This window comes from Panicum virgatum, chromosome 5N (genome assembly GCF_016808335.1).
Source record: "Panicum virgatum strain AP13 chromosome 5N, P.virgatum_v5, whole genome shotgun sequence".
NCBI classification, from domain to species: domain Eukaryota; kingdom Viridiplantae; phylum Streptophyta; class Magnoliopsida; order Poales; family Poaceae; genus Panicum; species Panicum virgatum.
The window spans coordinates 28,531,838-28,559,517 of NC_053149.1; the positions used below are offsets into that span (position 1 = coordinate 28,531,838).

General features: G+C 44.4%; 2 pseudogenes; one reads left to right on the plus strand and one right to left on the minus strand.

Moving 5' to 3' along the window:
• Positions 1–204: 204 nt before the first annotated feature.
• LOC120673365 lies at positions 205–3,918 on the minus strand (annotated as a pseudogene).
• Positions 3,919–17,328: 13,410 nt separating this feature from the next.
• On the plus strand, positions 17,329–19,491 carry LOC120674727 (annotated as a pseudogene).
• The last annotated feature ends 8,189 nt before the right edge of the window (positions 19,492–27,680 follow it).

Sequence of the window (27,680 nt, forward strand, 5' to 3'; positions counted from 1 at the left end):
TGACATCATTGTTAATGAAATGATAATAATTGACATCATTGTTTATGAAAAGAAAACAAAGACATATATTATTTTTAGAAGAAAAATAAATGGCATCATTGCTTAATGGTTTTGGATGGATATTAATTGACATCATTATTTTATGGAAGTAAAAGAAAGATGTGTATTATTTTTATTAAAAAATAAATAACATCATTGCTTGATGGAAGAAAAATTAAATACGTGCCTGTGAAACGTACATCTTCTCTAGTTTAACATAACAACCATACAAATAAAGGGGGTGTGCACTACCGTAGCCAGGCTTAAGCAGGCCAAGGCTAGCTCCTAGCCTGGCTTGAGTTAAGCCTAGCAACCAATCACAACCATATTGTTTTCCAAATCTAATACTCGTTACAATGAGAAATAATTCACTATTTCTTACACAGAAGAAATGGAAGCTAAATTTCTCGAAGAAAAAAAAAAGATAGTGTAGAAGAATCTCATCATCGTCCAGAAGCATTGGTCCATTTTGCTTTGCAAAGAGGAAGCCATCACCTTCAATGAAGGAAGCTGGCAGTACAAACTCCAAACATACATAACATGAAATTACTTCATTTGAAAGCCATATCAGGACAACTGCCATCTATTTTGGAATGATGAGGGAAGTCGTACGACATGTCTTCTGCTCTCAGACCAGCATTTCTCAAAGTTTTGACAACTTGTGGACAACTGCATTTCCTTCTGGTGTCAGATGTAGGCCGTCACTGACAGATCAATACAAAAACATTTCCAATTATTATTGATGTATTAGGTTCGGGAAGAAACGTAGGTGTTTAGGAAAACTGTTCTCTTCTGCTTACAAGACTATACAATCAAGTTTGTCTATACTGCAGACGAAAACACTAGTTTTGCAGATAGAAACAAACAAAATCATTGACCTATTAAATTTATTGGTCAATATTCATAGTTGGAATCTCCACAAATCTATGCATGATGTTAACTGCATAATAATACCATTCTATAAACAACATTTTGAAACCAAAATACGAAAATAAATGAAGCAACGATCTACCAACAATGCAGGATAAAGGCCATGCCAAGAATCTAGATTTCATCTAATAAAATTAGCTTACATTTACAATTGATGGAAAAGGATGCGACATCAATAAACCCACTGTATCATTCCAACAATAAAATATAATGTAAATAATACATCTAACGTTTGGAATTTTATCACGCATCAGATTATCAAAAATGACTGACAATAGAAATTGTTATATAGAACATCTTTTACACACTTACTACACATTACTTGGAATATAAGGTTACAGCTGCTATAGTGCTATGTACAACAAATGCGAAGTTTCGAACCATAAGTATTACCTTAGGTAAAGCGTCTGCCCCTTCAGTTTCCTGCAACTTTGACCAAATATTAACGCAGGGTATATGAATTTCTCTGGCTAGCTCAATGCATTGACCAGCATAGACACCAGCCATCTCATTTGTCCTTTCAGGTAGCTTCCTCTCATTCTCTCCATACAGTGACCTTTGAAGAGTAAATCATCAGGGAATCGCTATAAGATATCTAATGCATGTTAAACCTTGTGGCAAATGAAGCATTATAGGTTACTATGTGGAGATAAACAAATGAAAGCCAGATACAATAACAACAACATAGCCTTTAAGTCCCAAGAAAATGGGGGTTTGCTAGAGATGAAACACACGAGTCACCAACAAAAAGAGAAATTCGTAAAAAATATGCATTAATAGTAGTGATATATTAGTATTGAATGTAAATCCTAGTTTAGTCATGTAGATTACTGCATCCCAATCCTAGCACTTCTATCTAAGAACAATTTTTTGGGTATATTAACAAAGAAAACCTAATGACAATTCTAAAACATGTAACAAAGAAATAAAAACGAAATTGACTGAAAAATAATTAGTGTAAATACATTTTAGCTCACTCTGGAACAAGTCTAGAAAAATACCATGAGCAAATAGAACTACAGCCCAACTACTAGTTGTACCGAAATATTTTGTATCATCTTCCAGTCACACAACAAGAATTAAAATCAACACCATGTTTTTGCTTTTTATTTATTACTTATTTTGTAATAGTCATAAGCTAAAATTACAAGAACAAACATATCAAAAAGAGTTCAGCAAGTGATACTGTACCAACTGTGCAAATCTTCCCTTCCTTCTTCATCGATAGGAGGTGGCGTGATAAGTACAATAACCATGGAATTGGAACAATCCTGCATTGAGGTTACAATAAAATTTGCAAAAACAGCTTTAAAGAATGACAACTGAATATCGATCGAAAGCGTCTATAAAATAAACTAATACCAGTATCGAATCTATAAATGTTTCTCTTTCAATGATTACATACGAAACTATGTAACGGACTTAGACTAACTTTTACAATGGTTTTAAGTATCACTATTGCGCTATGAGTCAGAAAAAACAAATTATATTTTTCCCAAGTTACAATAGAAGGGTCTAAAACAGATAAAAGATGATATATTAGGCACGAGGTGAGTGTTACTTCTCTTTCACTGACTAGACAATCATGATTTATCCACCTTACATTATGCCCACATAACACCAACATTTCATTCAACAACCCAAAGTCGTTCATATTGTACATGAGAACTATATAAGTTTACTATGTTATTGCTTATAGGCGCAAAGCATGTTGATCGTAATTAAAGAATACCAGATCAGATATTTAAGAGAAGCCATCAAATGTACTAGAGTCCTGTAAAGAAAAATGATACCAACATATCCATCATAAAAGCCATGGTTAAAATATTATTTATTTATTTTCATAAAGAAATTACCTTCAAATGATTAACAATGTTTCTGAGATTCTCTTTATACTCTGAAATTGGGACATGCTGTCGCTCATTAGTTCTTCCCAAAAGGGCCGCATCATTAGCTCCGAAGAATATAGTGGTTGCAAGAGGTGGGGCAATACCATCCTACAGTGCATCAGATGATTTGCAGCACACCAATCTGTTTGCTAAATAATAGCTTGCTAACACTACATGCACGACCACCAGTAGAAATAATCTAGATGGAAGTGTCTTACCAGTGGAAAGATGTGGTGCATCAAAAAAAGAGCCCATCTTGTGTTGTATCCACCATAACCTCTGACAACTACATCAGCCTAGTACAAAGAAAATCACTATATGTAATGGCACAAATATAGGGCCTAAATGGCTGGCTACAAAAATTCACCATACTAAAATATGGGCATGCCAAAAAAATTTGGCACTTGGTTGGTTGGAACCCAAAAGGTAGCTCACCCTCTAAACTTGCCAACGTTTTGGTAAAAAAGATTGTCATGCTCACGTTTTTGGTAGCCAACCAATCAAGCCCATAGAAATTATAAGAGCATCCATATCAAGATATAGTAAGATTTATTTACCAATTCACTAAAGAAGTAGTGGGAAGGCCCACAATGGGAGTAAAACTAAAGAATACGGCCTAGTCAAATAATATTAAGAGGGGTTGCTGAATATACTTTGCGGGAGTAAGTGCCACCGACTGCAGCGCCCCAACCGCCGGGTGGAAGGATTGCTCCGTGATTGAATTGCCAAAGAGCACCACCCGCGGCCGCACCAGTCTTAGAGATCCACCTGCTCGAGAGTCAAATCTAAAAAACGAGGGAGGTACCTTTTTGCGCCAGCAGGGCAGACGGGAGAGTGGGTAGTGGCGGGGGCTGCAGGACAGGATCCGCGTCTCATCATGGATTGTGCTGCGACTCTGATATGATCAAAGGAGTGCTATTCCCTGGCGCAAAGAGAGGATGAAGATCAGCCTGTGGGTGCGGTATTGGCAACAGACAAGGGGACGGATGAACATCTGATATTTTTCTTCGAGTTAATTGGAAGCTAACAGACAAGGGGTCTCGGCCGGCGGCGCCCTGCACTTCAGTCCACCGCGGTGGCACCCAAGGGCAATCAACGCGACGTACAGCGATGCAGACGATGTGATGGGATGAGCGACATACAAAAGAAGGGCAATACAGTTCATACAGAAAAACTAGAGGGATACGTACCCTATAGGTGGGCTCAAAGTGTTGAAAGACATATGAAAGTAGCATATCTCCAATATTAGAAGTTGTAGTAGTATTTCTCTAACTCTTAAAAGTTGCAATGATATACTTCCAATTAACCCTTCTTTTCGGTTTCAGTTTCATATCCATAACACCGACCGAAGAGGTTGAGAGATATAATGAAATGGGTCGTACTAGTAGCCAGCTATTCAATGACTGTATTTGGATTCAAGCGCCAGAGATATTTAACTCAAGCAAATAGCCCTCCAATGAAATAGCTCTTGGCATATTTAACCTTTAAAGCATTTTTTCCCAATCATTAGTGCTCCATTAACTCTCTTGCTATGGTGGGCCCCACCTGAAATAACCCAACAATCACCTTTTGTGTGGGATAGTTTTTCGGAATTGCTAGCGCTGGACATTCAATCCATCGGAGGCTCCGTCGCTCCACCGTAACATGAAAACGTAACATCTGTAACATATGAAAAAAATATCTACAACAGTAAAAGTCACCTCTTGCAATATTCAAAAAATCAAATACATCTTTGCACCGAATCCAGGAAAAAAATTCCCGCCGCAACATTTGCACCATATTTCTTGCCACATTCATCAATATCAATAGGAGGAATATTGCAACATCCAAAAATTGCAATTGCAACATCTTCAAAGAATAATTGCAACATCAATATCTACCATGAGGTATCTATTGCAACATCAAAGAAACTCAACTGCAACAACACAAGATAGCTACTAAACACATGGCCACCTGCAGGGTCTGTGGCGTCTCCGTCCACAGCTGGCCGCCGCCCGCAGCTCGCCGCGCCGCCGGCGAGCTCCGCCCAAGGCACGGGAAGCTCTGCCCCTCACCTCCGTGCAAGCTCCGCCTGTCGACGCCCGCTCCCGGCCCTGCGAGCTCCACCGGTGAGCTCCGCCCTAGGCACGGGGAGCTCTGCCCCTCGCCTTCGCGATCGCTCCGTCGGGGCCCGCTCCCGGCCGAACTCCCGAGGAGGAGCTCCGGCTGCGCTCGTGCCAGCCGTGCAAGCTCTGCCATGCTCGCGCTCGGCCGAGCCAGAGGAGGAGCTCTGGTCGCGCCCACCCCAGCCGATCCTCTAGGAAGAGCACCCCTGGTGGATGCGTGCGAACATGGGGGAGGGGGGAACCGAGGAGGAGGAGGCGAGATGCTATCCAAGGGAAGCAGAGGTTGGGGAAGAAGAGTCTATAGAGGAGAAGAGTGGATAAGAAATGAGTGGAGTAACAGCAGGTGGTGGGGAGAGTAAAAAGCAGAGGCAGGTGTGTGGGGTAGTAAAAAAGCAGAGATAAGTGGCGGGACTGTGGGTGGGGCATCCAATCAATCGGACGCCTGATCCCTAACATTATCGATAGTTTTTTGAGATAGATTATTTGCAAATAGCTAAGAACTAGCCCTCATGTTTGAGAATCTTGGACTATTTTGAGCTAAAAATGGGTGGGCTAGACATAATCCCTAGAATCCAAACCTGCCCAATATGTACCTTATCCACTGTTAAAAAAATATGTACATTATCCATACCCGAAGAGTTAAATGAAATATATGATATGCGAATAAGATAAATATCAATATCCGACATATTTGATACTATTTATATCCGAATGGGTCTTAGAACTAGTTGCTGACTCTTTCATTAGAGACGGCCTTAGGGCGCATTTAGTTCTCAAAATATTTTGGGTAAATTTTTTGGGAGCGTTTACAATACTAATTAGGAGTATTAAATATAGACTAATTATAAAATTAATTAAATGGATGGATGGGAAATTGCGAGACGAATCTATTAAGCCTAATTAATCCATCATTATAGATTGTTTTCTGTAGCACAACATTATCTAATCATTACATAATTAGGTTCATTAGATTCGTCTCGCGATTTTACTTGGGGGTTATGGAATGAGTTTTGTTAGTTATCCACAATTAATACTCATAACTAGTGGTCAAACATTCGAAGTTACTGCAGCATATGAAAAATTTTGGGAACTAAACAGACTCTTAATATAGTGGGATGTGCTAGATCCGGCCTCTACATTAAGAGAAGTACACAGCGAAATATTACAATGTTCGAGTGTATAAAAGAGCAACAACAGTCTAGCATAAAAACAACAAACTAAAGAAGCCTGTATAGGTGCTTCCATCCACCATTGGCCTGTTCTAAAGACACCATCTCTATTTTTGTGCTCAACGATGAGATGAAGTTCTTGTTGTGCCCCTCACACTGTAGCTGCGCCCAGAAACGTAGCCAATACGTTCCACTGAAAATAACCTGCAGAATTGAGTTATATTTAATTCTATGAAAGATTATATCATTGCGGGTTCTCTAGATAGCCCAGCATAAAGCAGCGACCCCAACCCAAATCAATTTTCTAGACTTATTATTCTGATTAGAAAGCCAAGATCCAAACATATGTCTTATTGGTCTAGGTTGGGTTAATCCCTTAGCTAGATACACCATCCTCCAAACCATTCACGCATAGATACACCATCCTCCAAACCATTCTCGCATAGTGGCAATCCAGGAACAAATGCTGGATAGACTCATTTAAATTACAGCCAACACATTTTTGGCTTCCTTTCTGATGAGTACATGGCTGATCAAAATGTTCATGATAGGGTTGTTCAAAATAAATAAAAGCTGCAGTTCGGTTCCTTTGGTGAGTGGCAAAGTGATATGAACGATGGGGTTATTTATGATATTACCAATAATTCAACGAAGGCCATATTGTTTGGGGCTAATCTAAGCAAAAATAGTGGAAAAGAAATTGTTTTTCTAGTATGATAAGACTTTGGTTCGAATCTAACAATGAGTTTCAAGATGGGAAGATTTGAACTCAATTTGGATTGCCACGTCACAGCTTTACAAGCCCAGAGTAAATTGGCCATATCTCCCTCATACGAAGTCCATTTTTGCTCTATGAGTACTTGTTGGAAAGATAATTTCAATACCTTTCCAATAGATCCGGCCCCACGGTTATATCTATTTTGTACGAGTCGCAGTTGTCAAAACAAATGTCGGGTCATGTTGAGTCCGTGTGTATTTCAGGCTATGGTCGAGTCAGACTTGGGTTGTGGCTGGCCTGCGCGTCATATAGCCTAGGGCTGATGCCCATGTATCTTTAGATTGGATTTTATTTGTGTATCTCATCTAAGGTTTCTCCTACGAATAGCGAGATGCCGTCCAATCTCATCTACCTTGCCGATTCTTCTGGATCGTGATTGGGAGCGTGATCAGGATTGTTTTTCTGGGTGCGCTGCACCGGATTCTTCAGTGGATCCCCATCTTCTGATCGTGGTTCGTCGTGGCCGCGAGTGAAAGACTTATCAGCTGATCGGATTGCAACTAACACAAGTTTGTAAGCCGATTATTCTATTCTTGCTACTGTTGTCTTTGGTTGATCAATCAAGTCAATTTATCCATCTGGATTATCATCTTGCTTGGTCAATACGTTTGTGAAATTTATCCACATCGGAACTTCTGTCATGGTTTCCTGGGATTATCAAGAGGAATAGAGCAGCGGTGGTTTGGCCAATAATTAAATTATAAATACTTGCACTGTCTTGACGTGATTGTTTATTGGCTCAGATTCCTAATTTATCATTGATATTGCTGCTGGAGGCATTTGATCTATCGTGTATATCTCAGTACTATCTTGAGTTATCTGATTATTTTAATCTCAAGCAATAGTCTGGTGCCATAGCTAAAGGAGACTACATCTATTTCCCTGAATATTCTATTAGGAAATTATAGCATTCATACCGTGAAAGATTGGGCACATTCTTGGGCATCGTAGGTGTGTCCTTATCAGTTGGTATTCAGAGACAGGTTGCTCATGGTACTTTTGGAATTATTGCTGCTAATTTATAATGGATCAACCTTATTTGCTGGACAAAATACAATCGATGCCGAAACTATTAATACTTTGATTGGCAAGATGGCATGGAGGAATTTTTCAATGGCCATGGATTTACATCTGTCATAATGATGTATTATGCAGAAGAAACATTTGATAATGATGTTTTGCAATGGTGGCTTAATGTCGATGACCATATTCGGACATGGGGAGATATGACATGTGTGTTACGACTACGATTTGTTTATGATGCAATGAACAAGACTATTGGTCCTCCTCTTGAGCCAAAGAAGAATATATTATCAAGTAGTTCTTATATGGTTGCTTCTGAATTTTCTTGTGCTACACAATTTGAGAAAAATGCTTCTACTAACCTTGCAGCTACAGTGGGTTGCCTAGTGATCTTCCTGCAGCCACATCCATTGTTGGAGCAGATGTCAAGGTAAAAGCTAGTGGTTCTGATTTTTCTTCGACACTAGGACAGCAAGTTTGTAAGTCTTCTTATGATGACCCAGTGTAACCTTTAATTACAATTCCAGCTGTAGTTGTGGACTCTTGCAATGTTTCTTCTATAGAGCCATCGCTTGCTCTTGATATGACAAGTGCATTATCTTTGATGTCTCATGAAGTGCAACGTGATGGAACCATTGCTAATGTGAAGGGGCAGCGTTCCAATATTTTTCAGTCAGAGTGCAAAATCCAACACAAGATATGCAAATTAATTATTGATGGTGGTAGCTTCACAAATGCTATTAGTTCCGATTTGGTGAATGCTTTATCATTACCTACATGGAGGCTGCCAAAACTACATTATATGCTGTGGATGAATGAAAGTGGTACACTGAAAATTACTCACAATGCTAGAGTTAAATTTTCCGTTGGAAATTATATGGATATAGTAGATTGTGATGTTGTGCCGATGAGTGCTTGTCATTTATTGTTGGGTCGACCATGGCAGTTTGATCTTGATGCTACTCATGGTGGTCGTTCCAATAATTATACATTTGCGCACAAGGGAGTTCATCATGTGCTCAAACCGATGTCGGTTAGTGCTATTAAGGCTGAGGTATTTGTTACTTCAAAAGTAAAGAAAAAGGTTGCTGCAATAACCCCAAAGCCGAGAATGGCTTTGTTTCTAGAGGGTGAGAATGGCATGGCTATTCCGGTTTCGATCCATTGTGTTGGTAATTCTGAAATCTCCACTAATGCAAGAAAGAAAGATGCCATCACTACTTCTCCTATTGTTGATTCAGGAAATATTTGCAAGGACTCTAAAGCTATAGCTGGTAAATTATTAAAACCTTCTGCTATTCATTTTAGTTCCTTGGCTTATGAGACAAAGGAGAAGGATAAGAAAAATATTGCAGCCATCATGTCATGCAACAACAGAGTTAGAAAGGTTGACCCAATCAAGCATGCCAATGCTGAAAATATGCCAAACTCAAGGACGACTTTGATTCAAGGGGGAGAGAATGATGAGTACATGGCTGATCAAAATGTTCATGATAGGGTCGTTCAAAATAAATAAAAGCTGCAGTTCGGTTCCTTTGGTGAGTGGCAAAGTGATATGAACGATGGGGTTATTTATGATATTACCAATAATTCATCGGTTCCTTTGGTGAGTGGCAAAGTGATATGAACGATGGGGTTATTTATGATATTACCAATAATTCAACGAAGGCCATATTGTTTGGGGCTAATCTGAGCAAAAATATAGTGGAAAAGAAATTGTTTTTCAAGTATGATAAGACTTTGGTTCGAATCTAACAATGAGTTTCAAGACGGGAAGATTTGAACTCAATTTGGGTTGCCACGTCACAGCTTTACAAGCCCAAAGTAAATTGGTCATATCTCCCTCATACGAAGTCCGTTTTTGCTCTATGAGTACTTGTTGGAAAGATAATTTCAATAACTTTCCAATGGATCCAGCCCCACAGTTATATCTATTTTGTACGAGTCGCACTTGTCAAAACAAGTGTCAGGTCATGTTGAGTCCGTGTGTATTCTCTCTAGATGAAAGCGGGGGGATTTTGCCTCCAGATAGGCCATCCACATCACTCGTATTGTTCTGGCCGTCCAATTCCGATCCGAGGCTTGCGCATGGTCCTGCACAGCAGTCAACTCTCCGTCCATGTTTGCTCAGGCCAGCCGCACTGCCGCACATTCGCCTCGCTCCATGAGTCGTCTTTTCCCATTCTGTGCAGCCCGAGAAGTCATTGGTTTCACACCGCACTGCACGCCGCGTGACAACCTCTGCCATCTCGTCTCTCATTTTCACGTGCAACCTATTCCATCTCTTCTGCTCCGCGTCTGTTGGCACCTCTGCCATGAAGCTCGCCATGGGGATGGCCGGGCACAGTGGACCGGGCCTACGTGCTGGCGGCGGCCAGCCGCGCCGGAGCTGGCCCGCGCGCCCGAGGCCACCGGGCACCTCCTGCTCGAAATTCGACACCTCCTCCTCCATCCTCCCTGCTCGCCGCCTTGAGCCCGACGGCAGCCGACGGCCGGGCCTGGAGCTCATGCTTGTGCTGGCAGGCAGCAGAGGAGGCCTGCTGGCGCGGCGTGCGGCAGTCGGCTCTTGTTGACGCAAAATCCGGCCACACACTCGAATGCGCTAGAACGCGCAGCAAGATCGTCAAAACGATAAGCACCAGCAGCCTCCCCATGCCGACCAGTTAGACCGGGTCTTCAGGAAGATCCGCGAAGACCTAGGACCTCGAGCTCGGGAGGGACCATATATATGAGATTGGAAAAGTTAGGGTTTGGAGGTAAAAAGTAAAGGATAAATGTGTGAATCGATTGGGATTACCCTCAATCGGCCGTGGCCCTTCATATATATAGGGTGGGGAGGTCTGTACCCATTAGGTGTCGGAACCCTATTAAATCCCGTGTCAAAACACAACTCCTAACTCGGACTAGGCATTTCGGACTGGTCTGACTGGTCTCTGGACCGGTCTGACCGGTCAGACCGGGGTCCAGGTCTTCCGGGAGGCATAACTCCCTCATCCGGACTCCGAATTGGATGTTCTATATATGCATTTCGATCGTCTCGACGAGATCTACGCAATGGTGCAGTCCAATTTGTAATTTGACAAACTTGTCTAGACTGGTCTGACCAGTTTAGGAGAGAGGTCTGACCAGATTGTCCAGAAAATCTTCATCGTGCCAAATTTGGGTGTCAACATATGCCCCCTTGTTTCTTGGTAAAGCTTGCGTACCAAGAAACATTTCTCCAAGTCAAAAAAATGCCCTTGAACAATGAGAAGCACCTATGCACCAATCACGTCTTGCTTTCAAAAGGGCGATATCACATATCGGCCATGTCATCTTGTGTAAGTGAGACAAGCCTGAGTATATACAACCTCGGCTGTGAATCATGTCCTTCAAAGGAATTGCTTCGGTCCATCTAGTAAAATAATATGTAGCAATTAACTCAAAGCAATGTCTCTTTGAAGATGGAGGATTAATTTATAGAATGAAATCCAATCCTCAACCTTGGAACGGCCATTATTTGATAGTAGGATGTATCAACACAGCGAGCAAACCGCTGACATTCTTCACACCCCTTACACCGCTTGAAAGAATCAGACATCATGGCAAGCTAGTATAAATCGGCTCTTTTTAAGCAACTACTTCATCTTGGGAGCTGATTGATGTGTACCACAAATGTCTTCATGAATGTTCCTCATGGCAACTTTGGCCTGATCTGAGCTCAAACATTTAAGAAATAAATATTCGGTTATTCAACGATAGAGTTTATCGTCTACTAAAACATTTTTGAGTGTTGTCCGCCAAATATCCCTTTTTGCACCGCGACCGGGATCTTTAGATAGGAGATTACAGGAACCGTCTAGTCCTGATCTTCGGCTTTAGTGATGAACCACCTTTCATAGCCGAATCGGTGTTTCCAGTAGTCTAGGTGGTCAGACTGATTACATGACCAGTTAGACCGGTCTGGGCGGTCAGACCGGTTGCATCGACCAGTTGGACCGGTTCATTCAGAACCTGCAACTCGGCTTTTGCTTGCATTGGCTTTCAAATATGAATATATTTCTTCACAATTGCGTAGCCAGATGCTTGCTGAGCCAGAGTGCTAGCCTCCCTATTCTTTTCCCTTGGTATATGTCTTATAACAAATTCATCAAAGGAAGAAACAATATCGAGGCACTTGTCAAGATATGCATTTAAAGATTTATTGTATCATTGGCATACCTTGAATACTTGCTGCACCACTAGAAGTGAATCACCAAAGGCTTCAACATATTTCACGCCCATAGATTGCAGAAATTCCAAGCCAAATAAGAGCACTTCATAATTAACTTGATTATTTGTGCAATCCTCTTTTGATCGGTTTGAGAACTCAAAAATAGCACCATTTAGAGAAATAAGAGCAGCACCAATTCTTTGACCATCGTCACAATCCGATCCATCGAAATATAATTTCCATGGTGTGCAAGTAACATAGCCGACTTCCAAACAATGCTTATCATTAATCCGGTGCTCAATAATGAAATTCGCTATGATTTGGCCTCTCATAGATCTCAAAGGTGCACAAGCCAAATCATATCCATCTAAAGCATAAGCCCATTGCCGATTCTATCACTTAAAATCGGCTTTTGCAACATATACTTGAGCACATCGGTTTGAAATACTACTATGCGAGTACTAGATAGTAGATAATGCCTCAATTTGGGATGAGCATAATAGAGAGACAAACATAACTTCTTAGTAAAAGTATACCTTGTCTCCGCATCAATAAGTCCTCGGATTATATAAGTAATGATATTCTCCTTATCTTCGGTTTCTTGAGTCAAAACAGCCACAATGACCTTGTCTTCAACAGCCACATAAAGCCTGAAAGGAACCCCTCTCCTAGGCGCCTTGAGCACAAGTGGTGAAGATAAATAAATCTTCATCTTTTCAAAGGCCTCTTGCTGTTCTACTCCCCAAGTAAGTTCAGTTTCATTCTTTAACCGAAGAATAGAAATAAGAGCATCAACATGCCTCATTACGAATAGTTTGCCAACTTTCTAGCTCGAATTGAAAAACTTCTAATTCGGCTTTTATCTGCTAATGTTGCAATTTTCAACTAGCTCAAGACCTCAAATACATAATCAAAGTCTTGAGAGCCCCTTGTAAACTGATCTGTTGCACAGAAACTTCATGAGGTAAATTATCAGTTGCTAATATTTTGCCCCCCGAGCACTTAAATGTCGTTGAGCTCCATATCGCTGTGCTTTTGGTGTAATCTCATGATCCACTAGCTCCTCATTGCCTTGTACCAAGAATGCTAGCGGTGTTTCTCATCACAAGGAACTAAAACATGTATTGCCAATTCGGCTTTCTGCTCTGCTGCAACCTCAACCGGTCTGACCGGTTGCTCTGGGCGGTCAGACCGGTCGCTTGTACCGGTCAGACCGGTTGCCTGAGGCAGTTCGACCTGTCGTGCTGGCTGGTCAACAGCTTTGACCCTCCATACCTTGCCCTGAGGGACCATAGGTTTGTAGTTGTTGAATTGTTTATCCCTCAGTCTCTTGAACTCCTGGTCCTTCTTCTCTTGAGTACGTAGGCGCTGCAGTTTCCTTCTTTGAGTACGAGTCAACCCTGGAGGACACCACCTTGGTTGAATGTACTTTGATGTTGAATTACTGCTGCTGGCCTCATGATCATTATCCATGATCGGCCTTTGGACAGAAGGATTGACCGATTTATCAAAAACCATCGGTCTTGTGCCTACATCACTGACAGCCACCTTGATGTCGCCGATCTGCACATCATCATCGGTTTTAGCTTTCTCTGGATCAATAGTGGGTTGTACCTCTTCTTTCTTCTCCTTGACACGGTAAACCTATCTTGGAGAATGAGCTTTGCCCGACCTCTGATGAGACCGGTCTGACCGGTCAGTGGTGACCGGTCTGACCGGTGCAGGCTGCCGCCTCTGACCTAATTGGTGGGGTCCCAATCGGTCGTGTACTGGTTGTGAAACCTTGCTGAACACAAGCCTTCTGTGATCCTCCTCCCTGTGGTGAGATGGTGGGTATAGCATCGGATAACAATACATCCAAATTCCTTCATGCTCCCATGTAGGACAAGAAAAACCCGATGCCAGTGACGCCCATGATGTAGTAGCATACACCTTCTGAGGAGACAACACTGTAGTGCTATCACCCCTACGCTTGCTGGATTCTCCCCTAGGAGAAGAACGCTTGCCTTGACGTGGAGGTGAACTTGGTTGTTTTTCTAGTGGCCGATCTTTTGGAACGGCCTTTGTGTACTTGTTCAGTAGCTGAGCAAAGGTGAGCTTCTGCTTTGTAAAACTCCCATGCACCTTTGACTCATTAACCTTCCTAGTACCTTCTTCCGGGTGCTTAGACTTGAAAGTTCTGGGTCGGCTTTTTGCCTGATCGGTCTGACCGGTTGAGGCGACCGATCTGACCGATCGTGCCTGGGCAGTAGGTCGACTCATGTCCTGTGAGAAACTCTCTTGCCCCCCGGGCCTTGAAGCTTTGACAGTAGTCTTCAATGACTCCTCTCCATCAGGAGTCTTCTCCATCGTCACTTCCCTGGCCCGAACCTTGTCATTGACATTTTTCGGCCTTGGCTCACCAATGATAACATTTTTTCCTTTTGCTCCTTCGGCTTGTTCCGGCCGAATGAGTACCTTGGCTTTATCCAAATCAATCGTATGGACAGGGAATGACGCCTTGTCATCTTTTACCTCATGCATTGCCAATCGTCCTTCATTAACAGCCGATTGGATTTTTCGACAAAAGATATTGCAATCATTAGTTGCATGAGAAAAAGTATTATGCCACTTGCAATATGCATGCCGCTTTAACTCCTTAAGCGGCGGTATGGCATGAGACAACTTGATGTTTCCACTTCTAAGCAATTCATCAAATATGTGATCACACTTAGAAACATCAAATGTGAAACGAACTTGTTCTTGCCGATTCTTTGGAATCGGTTTAAGCGATGAACAAGAACATGGCTTAGCTTCTGATGGCCTTATGAACTCAGCAACTTCCTTTTCTCATCGTCCGAATCAGATTTACAATCAACATGTATGGACCGATGAGTATTATGGGGATCTTTTGCATTCTAGAGTCTAAATTCTAAACCCAAGACTTTCATGTGCAAATAATTAATAGTGTTATATTCAAAGCCTTCGAGTTCTTTTTTCAAATAAGAACGCAAACCATCAAAAGACAAATCAGCCAATTTCTTCTCAGAAACTGTTAAATTGAAGCATCAATTTTTTATATCTTTAAACCTTCGGAAGTAATCCGAAGCAGGCTCATCTTGGCCTTGCCTAATCGATGCCAAATCTAACAACTTAGCCTCATTGTCCCCATTATTAAAATGATCATGAAACTTACGTTCCAACTGATTCCAAGATTGAATAGAATTCGGGGCCAATGAAGAAAACCAAGAAAAGGCGGTTCCAGTCAAAGATAATGAAAAAAAGCAAATGCGCAAAGCATCATGGAAACCAGATTTTCCCAGTTGTAAAATATATTGGTCAATGTGCTCCCAAGGTGCTCTATTATCATCACCACTAAATTTCACAAAATTAGGAACACACCAACCAGCAGGAAAAGAAACCAAATCAAATTCAGCAGGATACGGCTTTTGGTATAATGTAGAATTACCCACATCCACACATAATTTGGTTTTTATCGCACTAGCCAGATCCTCTTTTAATCTAGCAAGATCGGACTCGCATGTACCACTCGTGGATGCTTGTGCTACAGAAGTAAGATGATGTTCTATAGGATCGTCTTATACCATCGTCTGAACCGAACTTATCAGTGCATGCCCCGTAGAATTTCCATGTACATTAACAAAAATCGGTTCATGTGGAGAACCAGATTCTTGTGAAGGAGAAGGTTGCACACAATTTGTCATCTCATCGATTCGGCTAAGGGTTGCCGAGCAAGGAGTAGACGTGTTCGGTGTAGATGTTAATGGGCTGACCACCATTGCACCGGTCTGACCGATCTGTTGGACCGGTCTGACCAGTCTAGCCGTATTCGGCTGTACCAGTTGCAATGGTGATGTTTGCCCTGCAAAATAGTTCATCGACATGCCATATAGTGATTCTTGAACAGATGCTGGCGTAGCCGATGAATTAGCAGTTTGGAAAGCACAATTATCATCTACATATTTTCTTTTTTCATGATATCTAATTGATCCTTTAAATCATTTATGGGCTTATATATATCAGCAATCTTCTGATCCATAATAGATGATAATTGGCTAAACAAGTCGGAAGATGAAGTGCTTACATTGCTTATTACCTCGACTTGCTTGTTCTTAAGCGTGAAGGAGGGCATCACGAAATCTTGAACTCTCGTGACCTGGTCTTGCTGATTTTTTTAAATCCCTTCAAGAATTGTGCTTTGAAGTGCTCCCTGACCACCAAGTAATCTTTGCGCTCCTCCTCGCTGAATTCCTCGATAGATGTGGAGATGTTGCCTTCATCGAGGTCAGTGATGACACCCATCTTCTTTGAGAACTAGATTAGATCAGTTTAAAAACCAGATTAATCTGTCCCCAGCGGAGTAGTCAAAAATTGTGTTGACGCAAAATCCGGCTACACACTCGAATGCGTTAGAATGCACAGCAAGATCGTCAAAACGATCAGCACCAGCAACCTCCCCCCGCCGACCGGTCAGACCGGTATGGTGGACCGGTCAGACCGGTTCTTCAGGAAGATCCGCGAAGACCTTGGACCTCAAGCTCGGGAGGGACCCCGTCGGAGCTCGTGGATCTAGGGTTGCTCTGAGATTAGCAGACTACTCAGAACATCCTCGAACGCCTAGAGACGAGCGAAGAACAGCAGATGAGATTGGAAAAGTTAGGGTTTGGAGGTAAAAAGTAAAAGATAAATGTGTGAATCGATTGGAATTACCCTCAATCGGTCGTGGCCCTTCATATATATAGGGTGAGGAGGTCTGTAGCCGTTAGGAGTCGGAACTCTATCAAATCCCGTGTCAAAATATAACTCCTAACTCGGACTGGGCGTTTCGTACCGGTCTCTGGACCGGTGTCAGACCGGGGTGCAGGTCTTCCGGGAGGCATAACTCCCTCATCCGGACTCCGAATTGGATGTTTTATATATGCATTTCGGTCGTCTCGACGAGATCTATGCAATGGTGCGGTCCATTTTGTAATTTGACAAACTTGTCTAGACCAGTCTGACTGGTTTAAGAGAGAGGTCTGACCGGTCTGTCCAGATAGTTCAGAAAACCTTCACCTTGCCAAATTTGAGTGTCAACAGCTCTCTCCTCCGCCCGTCAACGAGGCGGGCGGGTCTAGGCGCCGCCGGGCGGATTCAGGCGCAGGCCGGCCTCCCTCCTCCCTCGTCGTGCCGGTCGAGTGGTGCCCGGCGAGCGAGCGCATGACCACCTCCCTCCCTCCTCCGCCTCCTCCGGACCTGCGCCTCCCTCCCCGCGCCCCTCCAGCGCCTCCTCCGGCCTCGAGCTCTGCGGATCGGGCGCGGACGGCGTCGAATCGAGCTCCCTGGTCCCTCCGCCCCCTTCCCCAACTCGCGCGTCGCGGCCGGGCGGGCAGCGAGCGCCCAGTTCGGGGACGGCTCCCATGGCGGCGTCGACCAGGAGCGGTCGCGGAGGTGTCTGTTCCACCGCGGGGCCAGGGGCGGCGTGCCCAAGTTCAAGTCCGCGCAGCAGCCCAGCCTGCCCATCTCGCCGCCGCCCATGGCGCCGTCCTCGTACTTCGCCATCCCGGCCGGGCTCAGCCCCGCCGAGCTGCTCGACTCGCTCGTCCTGCTCAACTCGTCTAACATCCTTGCGTCCCCGACCACCGGCACCATCCCGGCGCAGAGGTTCGACTGGAAGCAGGCCGCCGAGCTGATCGCCTCGCAGCAGCAGGAGGAGAGCCGGGCGGCGGGCGGCGGCTTCAACGACTTCTCCTCACTGCCAGCTCGAACGCCATGGCCACGCAGACAGCTTCCTTCCCAACATTCAAGGTAGGAAATTGCAAGCGCGCACAGATCGAGAATCGATTATTTCATAATTTCTACCAGAAGCTAAGCTAGCAATCAGCAGTAGCTCACAGTCTCGTGTATGTCCGCCTGCTCGTGCAGGAGGAGCAGCAAGTGGAAGCCGTGAACAAGCAGAGCGTCGCCGCCGGGACCAACAACAACAAGGCCAGCAGCGGCAACAACAACAGCAACACCAAGCTCGAGGACGGTTACAACTGGCGCAAGTACGGCGAGGAGCAGGTGGAGGGGAGCGAGAACCCGCGCAGCTACTACAAGTGCACCTACCGCAGCTGCTCCATGAAGAAGGTCGAGCGGTCCCTGGCCGACGGGCGCATCACGCAGATCGTGTACAAGGGCGCGCACAACCACCCGAAGCCGCTCTCGACGCGCCGCAACTCCTCCGGCGGCGTCGCGGCAGCGGAGGACCAGCAGGCCGCCAGCGGCCTCTCCCAAACAGCAGGCTGCGGGCCGGAGCACTCCGGCGCGACGCTCGAGAACTCGTCGGTGACGTTCAGCGACGACGAGGCCGAGGACGGGTCGCAGCGGAGCGACGGCGGCGAGCCCGACGCCAAGCGCTGGTAATTGATTGTGCCTTCATTGGCGTCAATTCACATCGGGCTTCCTTCCCAACATTCAAGCTAGGTGTATTCTATACCAGTACGTGCTTATTACTTACCCATTTAATCCTACACGGACTTGCTCAGATTTTTTTCACATTCTTTCAGGATGGAGAAAAATAGCGAAGCCTCTACCTTCTCCGCTTGCTGCTTCAACTTTCAATGTTGTGCCATCCCAACATTTAAGCAGCCTAGCCCTATCTGCACAGCATTCTCCGACTGGCGGTGCAGTTGAAAAAATGGAGCTATTTTAAAGACGACACAACAAATTTTCCCCAGGCCCAAGGCCAATAGCAAAAAAAATTAGCCCATAAATCAAACTTCCTCAAAAGCATATCCCCTTTTCCATCCTGTTTGTATTTCAAGAAGTCATTTCTCATGCATTATTATCGGTACTTCGTATGCTGCTTTAAATTTATTTTCTCATGGACTATGCAACCTCCATCATTCCACATGGATGCTCCTGTGTAAAAGCAGCGTCCCTTTCTTTGTCTCAAACAAATCACACTGCTTTTGAACTTATGCGCACGCGCGCCAGTGGCGCTCCTCATGCACTAGTTCAGGCTATGGTCGAGTCAGACTTGGGTTGTGGCTGGCCTGCGTGCCGTATAGCCTAGGATTGATGCCCATGTATCTTTAGATTGGATTTTATTTGTCTCTCGTCTAGGGTTTCTCCTACGAATAGCGAGACGCCGTCCGATCTCATCTACCTTGCTGATTCTTCTGGATCGTGATTGGAAGCGTGATCAGGATTGTTTTCCTAGGTGCGCTGCTCCGGATTCTTCAGTGGATTCCCATCTTCTGATCGTGGTTCGTCGTGGCCGCGGGTGGAAGACTTATCAGCTGATCGGATTGCAACTAACACAAGTTTGTAAGCCGATTATTCTATTTTTGCTACTGTTGTCTTTGGTTGATCAATCAAGTCAATTTATCCATCTGGATTATCATCTTGCTTGGTCAATACGTCTGTGAAATTTATCCACATCGGAACTTCTGTTGTGGTTTCCTGGGATCATCAAGAGGAATAGAGGAGCGGTGGTTTGGCCAATAATTAAATTATAAATACTTGCACTATCTTGGCGTGATTGTTTATTGGCTCAGATTCCTAATTTATCATTGATATTGCTGTTGGATATCCTCCATTCACTATGGTTGGAACCAAGGTACCTACTACCCCTAGCAGCCATACCCAGATTCAGACCAGCAGTCCTGAGCTTCGTTGAAGCTTTGGGGGGGGGGGGGGGGGGGGATTGTCAGTGCCTAGGTAAGTCATGATACCCACTTGTTCGTTCGTAGAGCCTTGCCATGAGTTGTAGTAATAATAATAGAAAAATATCTTTCATGCTTAGAATAAATTTATCTCTCATAAGTGTGGAAATCCGTGCAAGCTCTTATCGTGGAAATGATGAATAGTTGATCTGTTTAAGTTTTGCATGTGCCCCGTTTACAGCTTTTTACTCTCATAGTACTAGAGCTAGTTGGCACATAATAGACACTGCTAAAAATCTGATTGTGTGGGAGCATGAACATGATTTGTAAATCTAAATTGTCGTGGGATTTGAGATAGCTTACATTGGAATTAAAATAGTATACCTCGGTAAGGGAAATTCTCGAAATCAATTAAAATTTTAAAACATGGTGAAAGGTTTCCCGTTAGTTTACGTATCCCATCCTGAGGCATAATGTTTTATTACATGAGCAAACCATAGGCTATCTTAACTTACTTTGAGCTTTGTCGAATGGTGAGTCCGCTTCAGGAAAGGTACTTGTCATTTGCCGGTCTTTCTCTTTCGCTTACCCATTTCATTGATAGCCTCAAAAATGTGTGGTATGACAATCACCTACTCCGGGTATTGTCATCTACATTCGCCAGACAATTCCACCACAACTCCAGCCCAAAATCTCCACTGTGTGCCTATTCATTTCGAAAGGGTCAAAGTTTCTCAAAAACTCCATTTGAAGGAAATTTCTATCAAGGAGGACATAGTGTAATCTTCTTTAAAAAATGAAGTGAGAAGAAGAAAGGAAGTACCCATGTGTCAGACCAGGGGCAGCGGGACTGCTCAGAGGCATGAAATGTTCCAGAGTAAGGGATAGCATATGGATGTACCTTACCTCTCTTGTAACTACCCGAGTAGGCGTAGAACTAGTTGCAGAACAAGGAAACTACCCGATCGTGTTATAGTAGGATTCCAACTGTACTCGGCTAGTATTTTCCATGTAACCCTGTCCCCCCGGATATATAAGGGTGGGCAGGGACGCCCTCAAAACATATCAACATCTAAGACAATACAAGCAACCACACAGGATGTAGGGTATTACGCACCTCGCGGCCCGAACCTATCTAAATCCTTGTGTTTCTTGCACCATCAAGATCTAAAGCTAGTCGATCCCTACCTACAATCCAACAGCTGGCGCGCCAGGTAGGGGATTCTGTCAGACCCGGGACAGCAGGACTGCTTATAGACATAGAATATTCTAGAGTAAGGGATAGCTCATGGATGTACCTTACCTCTTTTGTAACTATCCGAATAGGTGTAGAACTAGCTGCAGTACAAAAGAAACTACCCAATTGTGTTGTAGTAGGACTCTAACTGTACTAGGCTAGGACTTTCCATGTAACCCTGTCCCCCCGGATATATAAGGGCGGGCAGGGACCCCTCCAAACAATCATCAACACCTAAGGCAATACAAACCACACAGGACGTAGGGTATTACGCAAACTCGCGGCCCGAACCTGTCTAAATCTTTGTGTTCCTTGTACCATCGAGTTCTAGAGCAGTCGATCCCTACCTACAAACCCTACTACTAAGAGTATCCCTGAGCAGGCTTGGCGGTAAACACCGACAGCTGGCGCGCCAGGTAGGGGATTCGGCGAGTTCACCAACGAATTCGATGGCCGGATCAAGCAATGCCAATAGTGTGCCAGAAGGCACGACTTTCGTTTTCGGTTCCTGGGCTTGCACGGCTAATGGAACGGGAGGCTTTTCCAGTCACCTTGTCACGCCTAACTCGCTTAAATCGAAAACCCGCTCCCAACTCGTCGACATCCGCGAGTCCACGGATCTCGACGAGAAAAGAGTTCCACCCGAACTTGACTCGGACAACCCAGGAAATGTGACAACTCAAAACCGAACTCTTGGTTTGGTCGAGTTCGACACAAATTCTGATTCCGAAAAGCCTTACTTTTCCAAAACTCTTGGAAAATACCTGACTCATCTGAAGATAATCAAACGCCCTAAGATCAAAAACTCAGAACTACTCGCCGGAGTGGATCAAGTTTCACGATCGATAGAGGGCTGCATCAAACTTGCAGAAACCACTCTCAGCCCATCTGCGCTATAGCAGAACCCTAAAACAAGGATAAATACTCGACACAGTACAACTACTCGACATTACAACTCGAGTACTTTTATTACATAACTTTTCAAATGACTCGGGCTTGCATGCTTGCTGCCTGGATCTCCTAGAGCTTCTAGTCGACGCCTACTGCAGCTAGATCGGCCCGAGGCTGTGACAAAGTACAAACTTGTTATTCCCATTTCGGGAATAAATATATTTGTATTCAGGGAGATAAGCTACAAGAGTATGGAGGCAGATTACAGTAATCACCTTGCAAGTCCTCTTGTAGCATCTTGCAGAGAAATTTCTCCTTCTCCCTGAACACTTTGTGGCAAGATCAAGCTTCCCCGCCATAGATGTCAGTTCTTGGGCACCTAGAAATAGGCAACCCCAAGGATGTGACACAACAAGACCCAACCCAACGACCCCAAATCTGCCTCATTGGAAGATGCAAGGACATGATGTCCAGCATGGATCTGATGAGAGCTCTAGTGATGCAGGAGGAGGCAGCAGAGACTTCTCTTGTCACTCGCAAGTTCTCTTCTAGCATCTTTTGTTGGAAGGAACTACGTAAAATTCAGGAGGGCGAGAACAAGAACACCAAGGAAAAGCCATGGTTGCTACACTTTGGTGCTTCTGGCAAAAGCCTCTCCCCTGCCTTTTATAGCCACAAGGAGGCTTGCTGAAGGAGAACCCGTGAATCAACAGTGCACATTTCACGGACGCATTCATGGCAGCATTCACAAATGCAGTCAAAGTTGCAATAATGCAGATTCTCCAAACAGTAACGTCTCATGTGAGCACTAAATAAAGAGCTGTACATCCCGGGTTTTATTCCTGAAATTATTTCGGGTGCAATCAGTGTGGCGGATCCAATTGTATCATTTTTTCTGGGATTTTACCCGAAAAAGAGGTCTTTTTGGATTCTGGATCTGATGAATCCTGCAAATAATCTAAAGGATAAAATCTGATGCCACGACTTAAATCCTTAATTCCAAATCTACGCTCGGGGGCTACTCGCAGCAAAAGGGATTTTGATTTAAGGCTCGGGGGCTGCTGGATATAGGCATCAAAGATTTATTTTTCAAATTTTTTGGAAAATAGACTAAAGTGACCCTCAGCCTGATTCTGCGATTCAACCTAAGGCTCGGGGCTACTCCATATGGAGCGCGAGTACTTCGCACACCATATATGATCAAGATTTCGGGGCTTGAGCACCTCACAGCCTCGAAGCAAACGGAAGTACTTGAAGGACTACTCGACGTAACTGAAGGAAGGACTAGAAGCAACCAAAAGGATGTTCTGACTACTTGAAGTACTCGAAGACGCACAGCCAAGTACTCGACGCCTGCAGGACTCGGCTACGAAGAGCTCGGGGGCTTGTCAGACCCGGGACAGCAGGACTGCTTATAGACGTAGAATATTCTAGAGTAAGGGATAGCTCATGGATGTACCTTACCTCTTTTGTAACTACCCGAATAGGCGTAGAACTAGCTGCAGTACAAAGGAAACTACCCAATTATGTTGTAGTAGGACTCCAACTGTACTAGGCTAGGACTTTCCATGTAACACTGTCCCCACGGATATATAAGGGTGGGCAGGGACCCCCTCCAAACAATCATCAACACCTAAGGCAATACAAACCACACAGGACATAGGGTATTACACAAACTCGCGTCCCGAACCTGTCTAAATCTTTGTGTTCCTTGTACCATCGAGTTCTAGAGCAGTCGATCCCTACCTACAAACCCTACTGCTAAGGGTATCCCTGAGCAGGCTTGGCGGTAAACACCGACAGATTCGGCGAGTTCATCGGCGAATTCGATGGCCAGATCAAGCGATGCCAGCAACATGCCTGAAGGCACAACTCTCGTTTTCGGTTCCTGGGCTTGCACGACTGATGGATTGGGAGGCTTGTCTAGCCACCTCGTCATGCCCAAATTACCTGTATAAAAAACTAGCAATCAAACCGTCGGAATCAGCAACTCTACAGAACTCGGCGGAAACCAAGCTCTACTCGAGCTCAGCTCAGACATCACTGGGAACGTGTCGACTCCAACTCGAACTCACGAGTCAGCCGAGTCCGACACAAACTACGATTCCAAAAATCTTCAGTTTTCTGAAACCCTCGAAAAATATGTGGCTTATCTCAAGTCAATTAAACGCCGTAAGATCGTCAAATCAAAACTACTCGATGGAGTAGACCGGGTCTCACGATGAATTGAGGGATGCATCATGCTTGCAATATCAGCAGAACCCAGAAACATTAAACCCACCATCAGAACGGTCGGGCGACATGTTCTCAGGGATCGATCAAGTAGACTCTGCACTCATCGACTGCATTAACTTGGCCGAAAGTACTCTGCAAAACGAGAAGCAGAGCTCGGGAGGAGAAATTTGTGGGAAACTCGAGAGGGCCGCTTCTTTCTGAGAAAACACAGTACCCCTTATTGAAACCTGCTCACAAGTAGACTCCCAAACCAACCGACATCTCTGACTCTTTGTTTGATCAAGATTTCGATCAGTTCATGGAAAGTCTCGACGACCCTGAACCATATGATGATCTCGAGGACTGGTCAGACATCGTCGACTTGCTCATGGATGTCGTGGCTCATTCACCACACATGGCTGACACCCTCTGGGAACTAGCCAAGCTCAAAAAGAAAAAGGGAGCATCCAATGCCCCTGAACAATCCAGCGAGTCGATTTTTGACAAACCGAGGATCAAAGAGCCAGAAGGATTGACTCCCACTCAATCTTGGCTACACTGGATGAACGAGAATGCCCTCCGAGTGAAGATGGGCATCCCGCTTCTCGCCCTCCCGGACGGACAGTGCGCTTGGCAGATACACGCCCTCAACTCCTTGAGGCTCCTAGCCCTCCGCTAGCTAATCTCCCTTCCCAAGAAGGCGCACCACTAGATCCTTCCGGAAGCAAAGCAGTTGAATATCTCTGTCGCCAAATCCTCATGGTTCACATCTTTGAGCTCCCCGAATCAGACGATGATTCGATGGAACGCCTCAATCTTGAAGACTATAACTCTGTTGACTATGACGAATACCTCTCATACAACATGGTAACTACTCCCTTAGCAACCACAGAAGTCAAGACTACTATCAAGCAAGACCCGCCTTTAGCTCCACAAGCAGTGACGGTGACTGTCCAATTGGAGGAGGAGCCTGTGATGGAGGATCTCTACGAGCGCCATCACTTGCTCAATCAGAAAAGGGCATTGAGGCTCCAGCGCATTGCCAACCATCGACAAGAACAGCATGGTGGCAACTACGACTACTCAAACAGTGACCTTCGCAACATGATCAACATTGGTCGTGACACACGCATTCTGATCATCTCAAGGAAAAAGGAGCGCGAGGAAATAGAGGCTTGCAACCCTTCTTCCAACTATTGCATCCCAGCACATGCCTCTGGATCCTTCAAGAAATGCAAGCAGGCGAGTACCCTTCCTCAGGGCAAGCCCCGTACCCAACATCATGGAGAAACATTTCTTGGAGGAGACAAGATCAACAAAACACTCCTACGTAAGTGCTTCATGCACCCAAAGAGCTCCCACACAGTCTTTGAGTGCAACACACTCCGCAAAGCCCTCGGAGCTCCCTTGGTGAAGGAAACTTTACCCAAAATCTAGTCAACCACTATGTTGACTAGAATTACCTTTAAATATTTTCATGTTTAGTCATGTAATCCATTGCTCAAGTATCTATTACTATGAGCATGGGGTAGGTCTTAAGATTCAGAGTTCGTCATCTTACAATTCCTGTAATCACGACAACCCTCAATAAAGTTGATTTCCCTATAAATCGACTACTTCGCTCTCACTCATGTGACCTAAACCCCCCTTCTACACTATTGTACATCTTTTGCTCAGCATAAAGCAGCTTTCAAGTAGTTTTTTAGGTTACGGCCTACCTTAAGGAGTGCTCCTAAAATGTGTCCCACTTGGGTAACCCGACGGGGTTAAACCTAACCAGTCCACTTTAGAAGTTACTCCAGTCCTTAAGTAGGACACCCTACTCGCTTGCTCAAGTAGGTTTTGGATATTTCTAAAATGTGTCCTTGGGTAACCCGACGGGGTTAATCCTAACCGGTCCATTTAGAGATTACTCCAGTCCATGAGTAGGACACCCTACTCACTTGCTCGAGTAGGTTTTGGATATTTCTAAAATGTGTCTTTCTTGGGTAACTCGACGGGGTTAATCCTAACCGGTCCATTTTAGAGGTTACTCAAGTCCTTATGTAGGACACCCTACTCGCTTGCTCGAGTAAGTTTTGGATATCTCTAAAGTTTTTCCCACTTGGGTAACCCGACGAGGTTAATCCTAACCGGTCAACTTTAAAGATGACTCCAGTCTTCAAGGAAGACACCCTACTCGCTAGATCGAGTAGATTTGTGGATATTTTCAAAGTTTTTCCCACTTGGGTGACCTGACGAGGTCTATCCTAACCAGTCAACTTTGAAAATTACTCCAAAGGGGCAGAACAGAACTCAAAGTTCTCGGAACTCCAAGTAGTTGACACGAGTCTCCTGCTTGCTGGGACCACCAAGAGTGTTACACTAAGGGCTGGAAGCCTCGAGTAGTTGACTGGAGTTTCCCGCTTGCTCGGGCCACCAAGCTCATATGGTGTTTCGTTTCCTCTTGGTACCCCGAAAAGTTGACAAGAGTCTCCCACTTGCTTGGACAACTAGGTTCATAAAATACTGCCTAAGGTTCCTGGTACTCCAGGTAGTTGACGCGGGTTTCCCGCTTGCTTGGACCACCGAGAGTGTTACACTAAGGGTTTGCTGCCCCGAGTAGTTGATGGGAGTCTCCTGCTCGCTCTGGCCTGTGGCAGAACCACCTGAATTATCCTGGCTCAAGTGCGCAGGCCATCACCAAAAAGGCAACACCGGCTCAAACACACTTCAAACGGAACAATTCTTGGTCTGTCGGGTAACGTCCCGATACAACCACCGGTTCTCGGATCGAACAAGCATACCCCGCATGAAGGCGAGTCCAGAGATATTACAACCACAAGTTTACAACACAGGCAAAGTAGAGATTACAAACCAGTTTAAAGTAATTAATACAAAACCAAATTTAGTAAAGCAGTTATACAAGCCATAAGTGTAAAACTTCAGAGTTTAACAGCGGAAGATAAAACACGACGGCTACAACACATCGCCAAAGTATACCAGGCTAGCCCAAGTATGGTATCACTCGTCAGGTTCATTGCCGGCCGAAGACGGATCCCACTCAGCAGACCAGCCAGCAGGCAAAGAGCAGGGATAGGTCGAGCTAGTTATCTGGTTATCGAAACTCATACCTGAAAAAGGTATCAACAGCAAGGCTGAGTATTCTAATACTCAGCAAGACTTAACTGTCAACGGGTATAAGTAGCCCACTATAGCTAGACTATGCAAGGTTTGTGAGGCTCTGGTTTTCCTTTTTGCTGAAAAGCAATAAAGAGTAGGTCCTTACTTTCAAGTTTTAGCTTTCAAGATTCTAGTTGATTAACCATTCTAGGTAAGCAACTACTATCCAATCATGGTAGAAAACTAAGCAAACCTCAAGATTGATAAATAATATTGTTGCTCTTATTACTCTATGTGGCAAAGGGATCAAGCAGTCTCATTTCATCGTGAGAGGCGGACGATTCTGAATCGAAATTCAACCTTGCAAGGATAAACCTAGCACACACGTCTGGAACACTATCGGGTCATTCCCAAATAACCGTTGACCTTTCTTTCCGGCTTGTGGATAGGAACACTCTCCCCGACTACAGGGCTCCAAGGTCC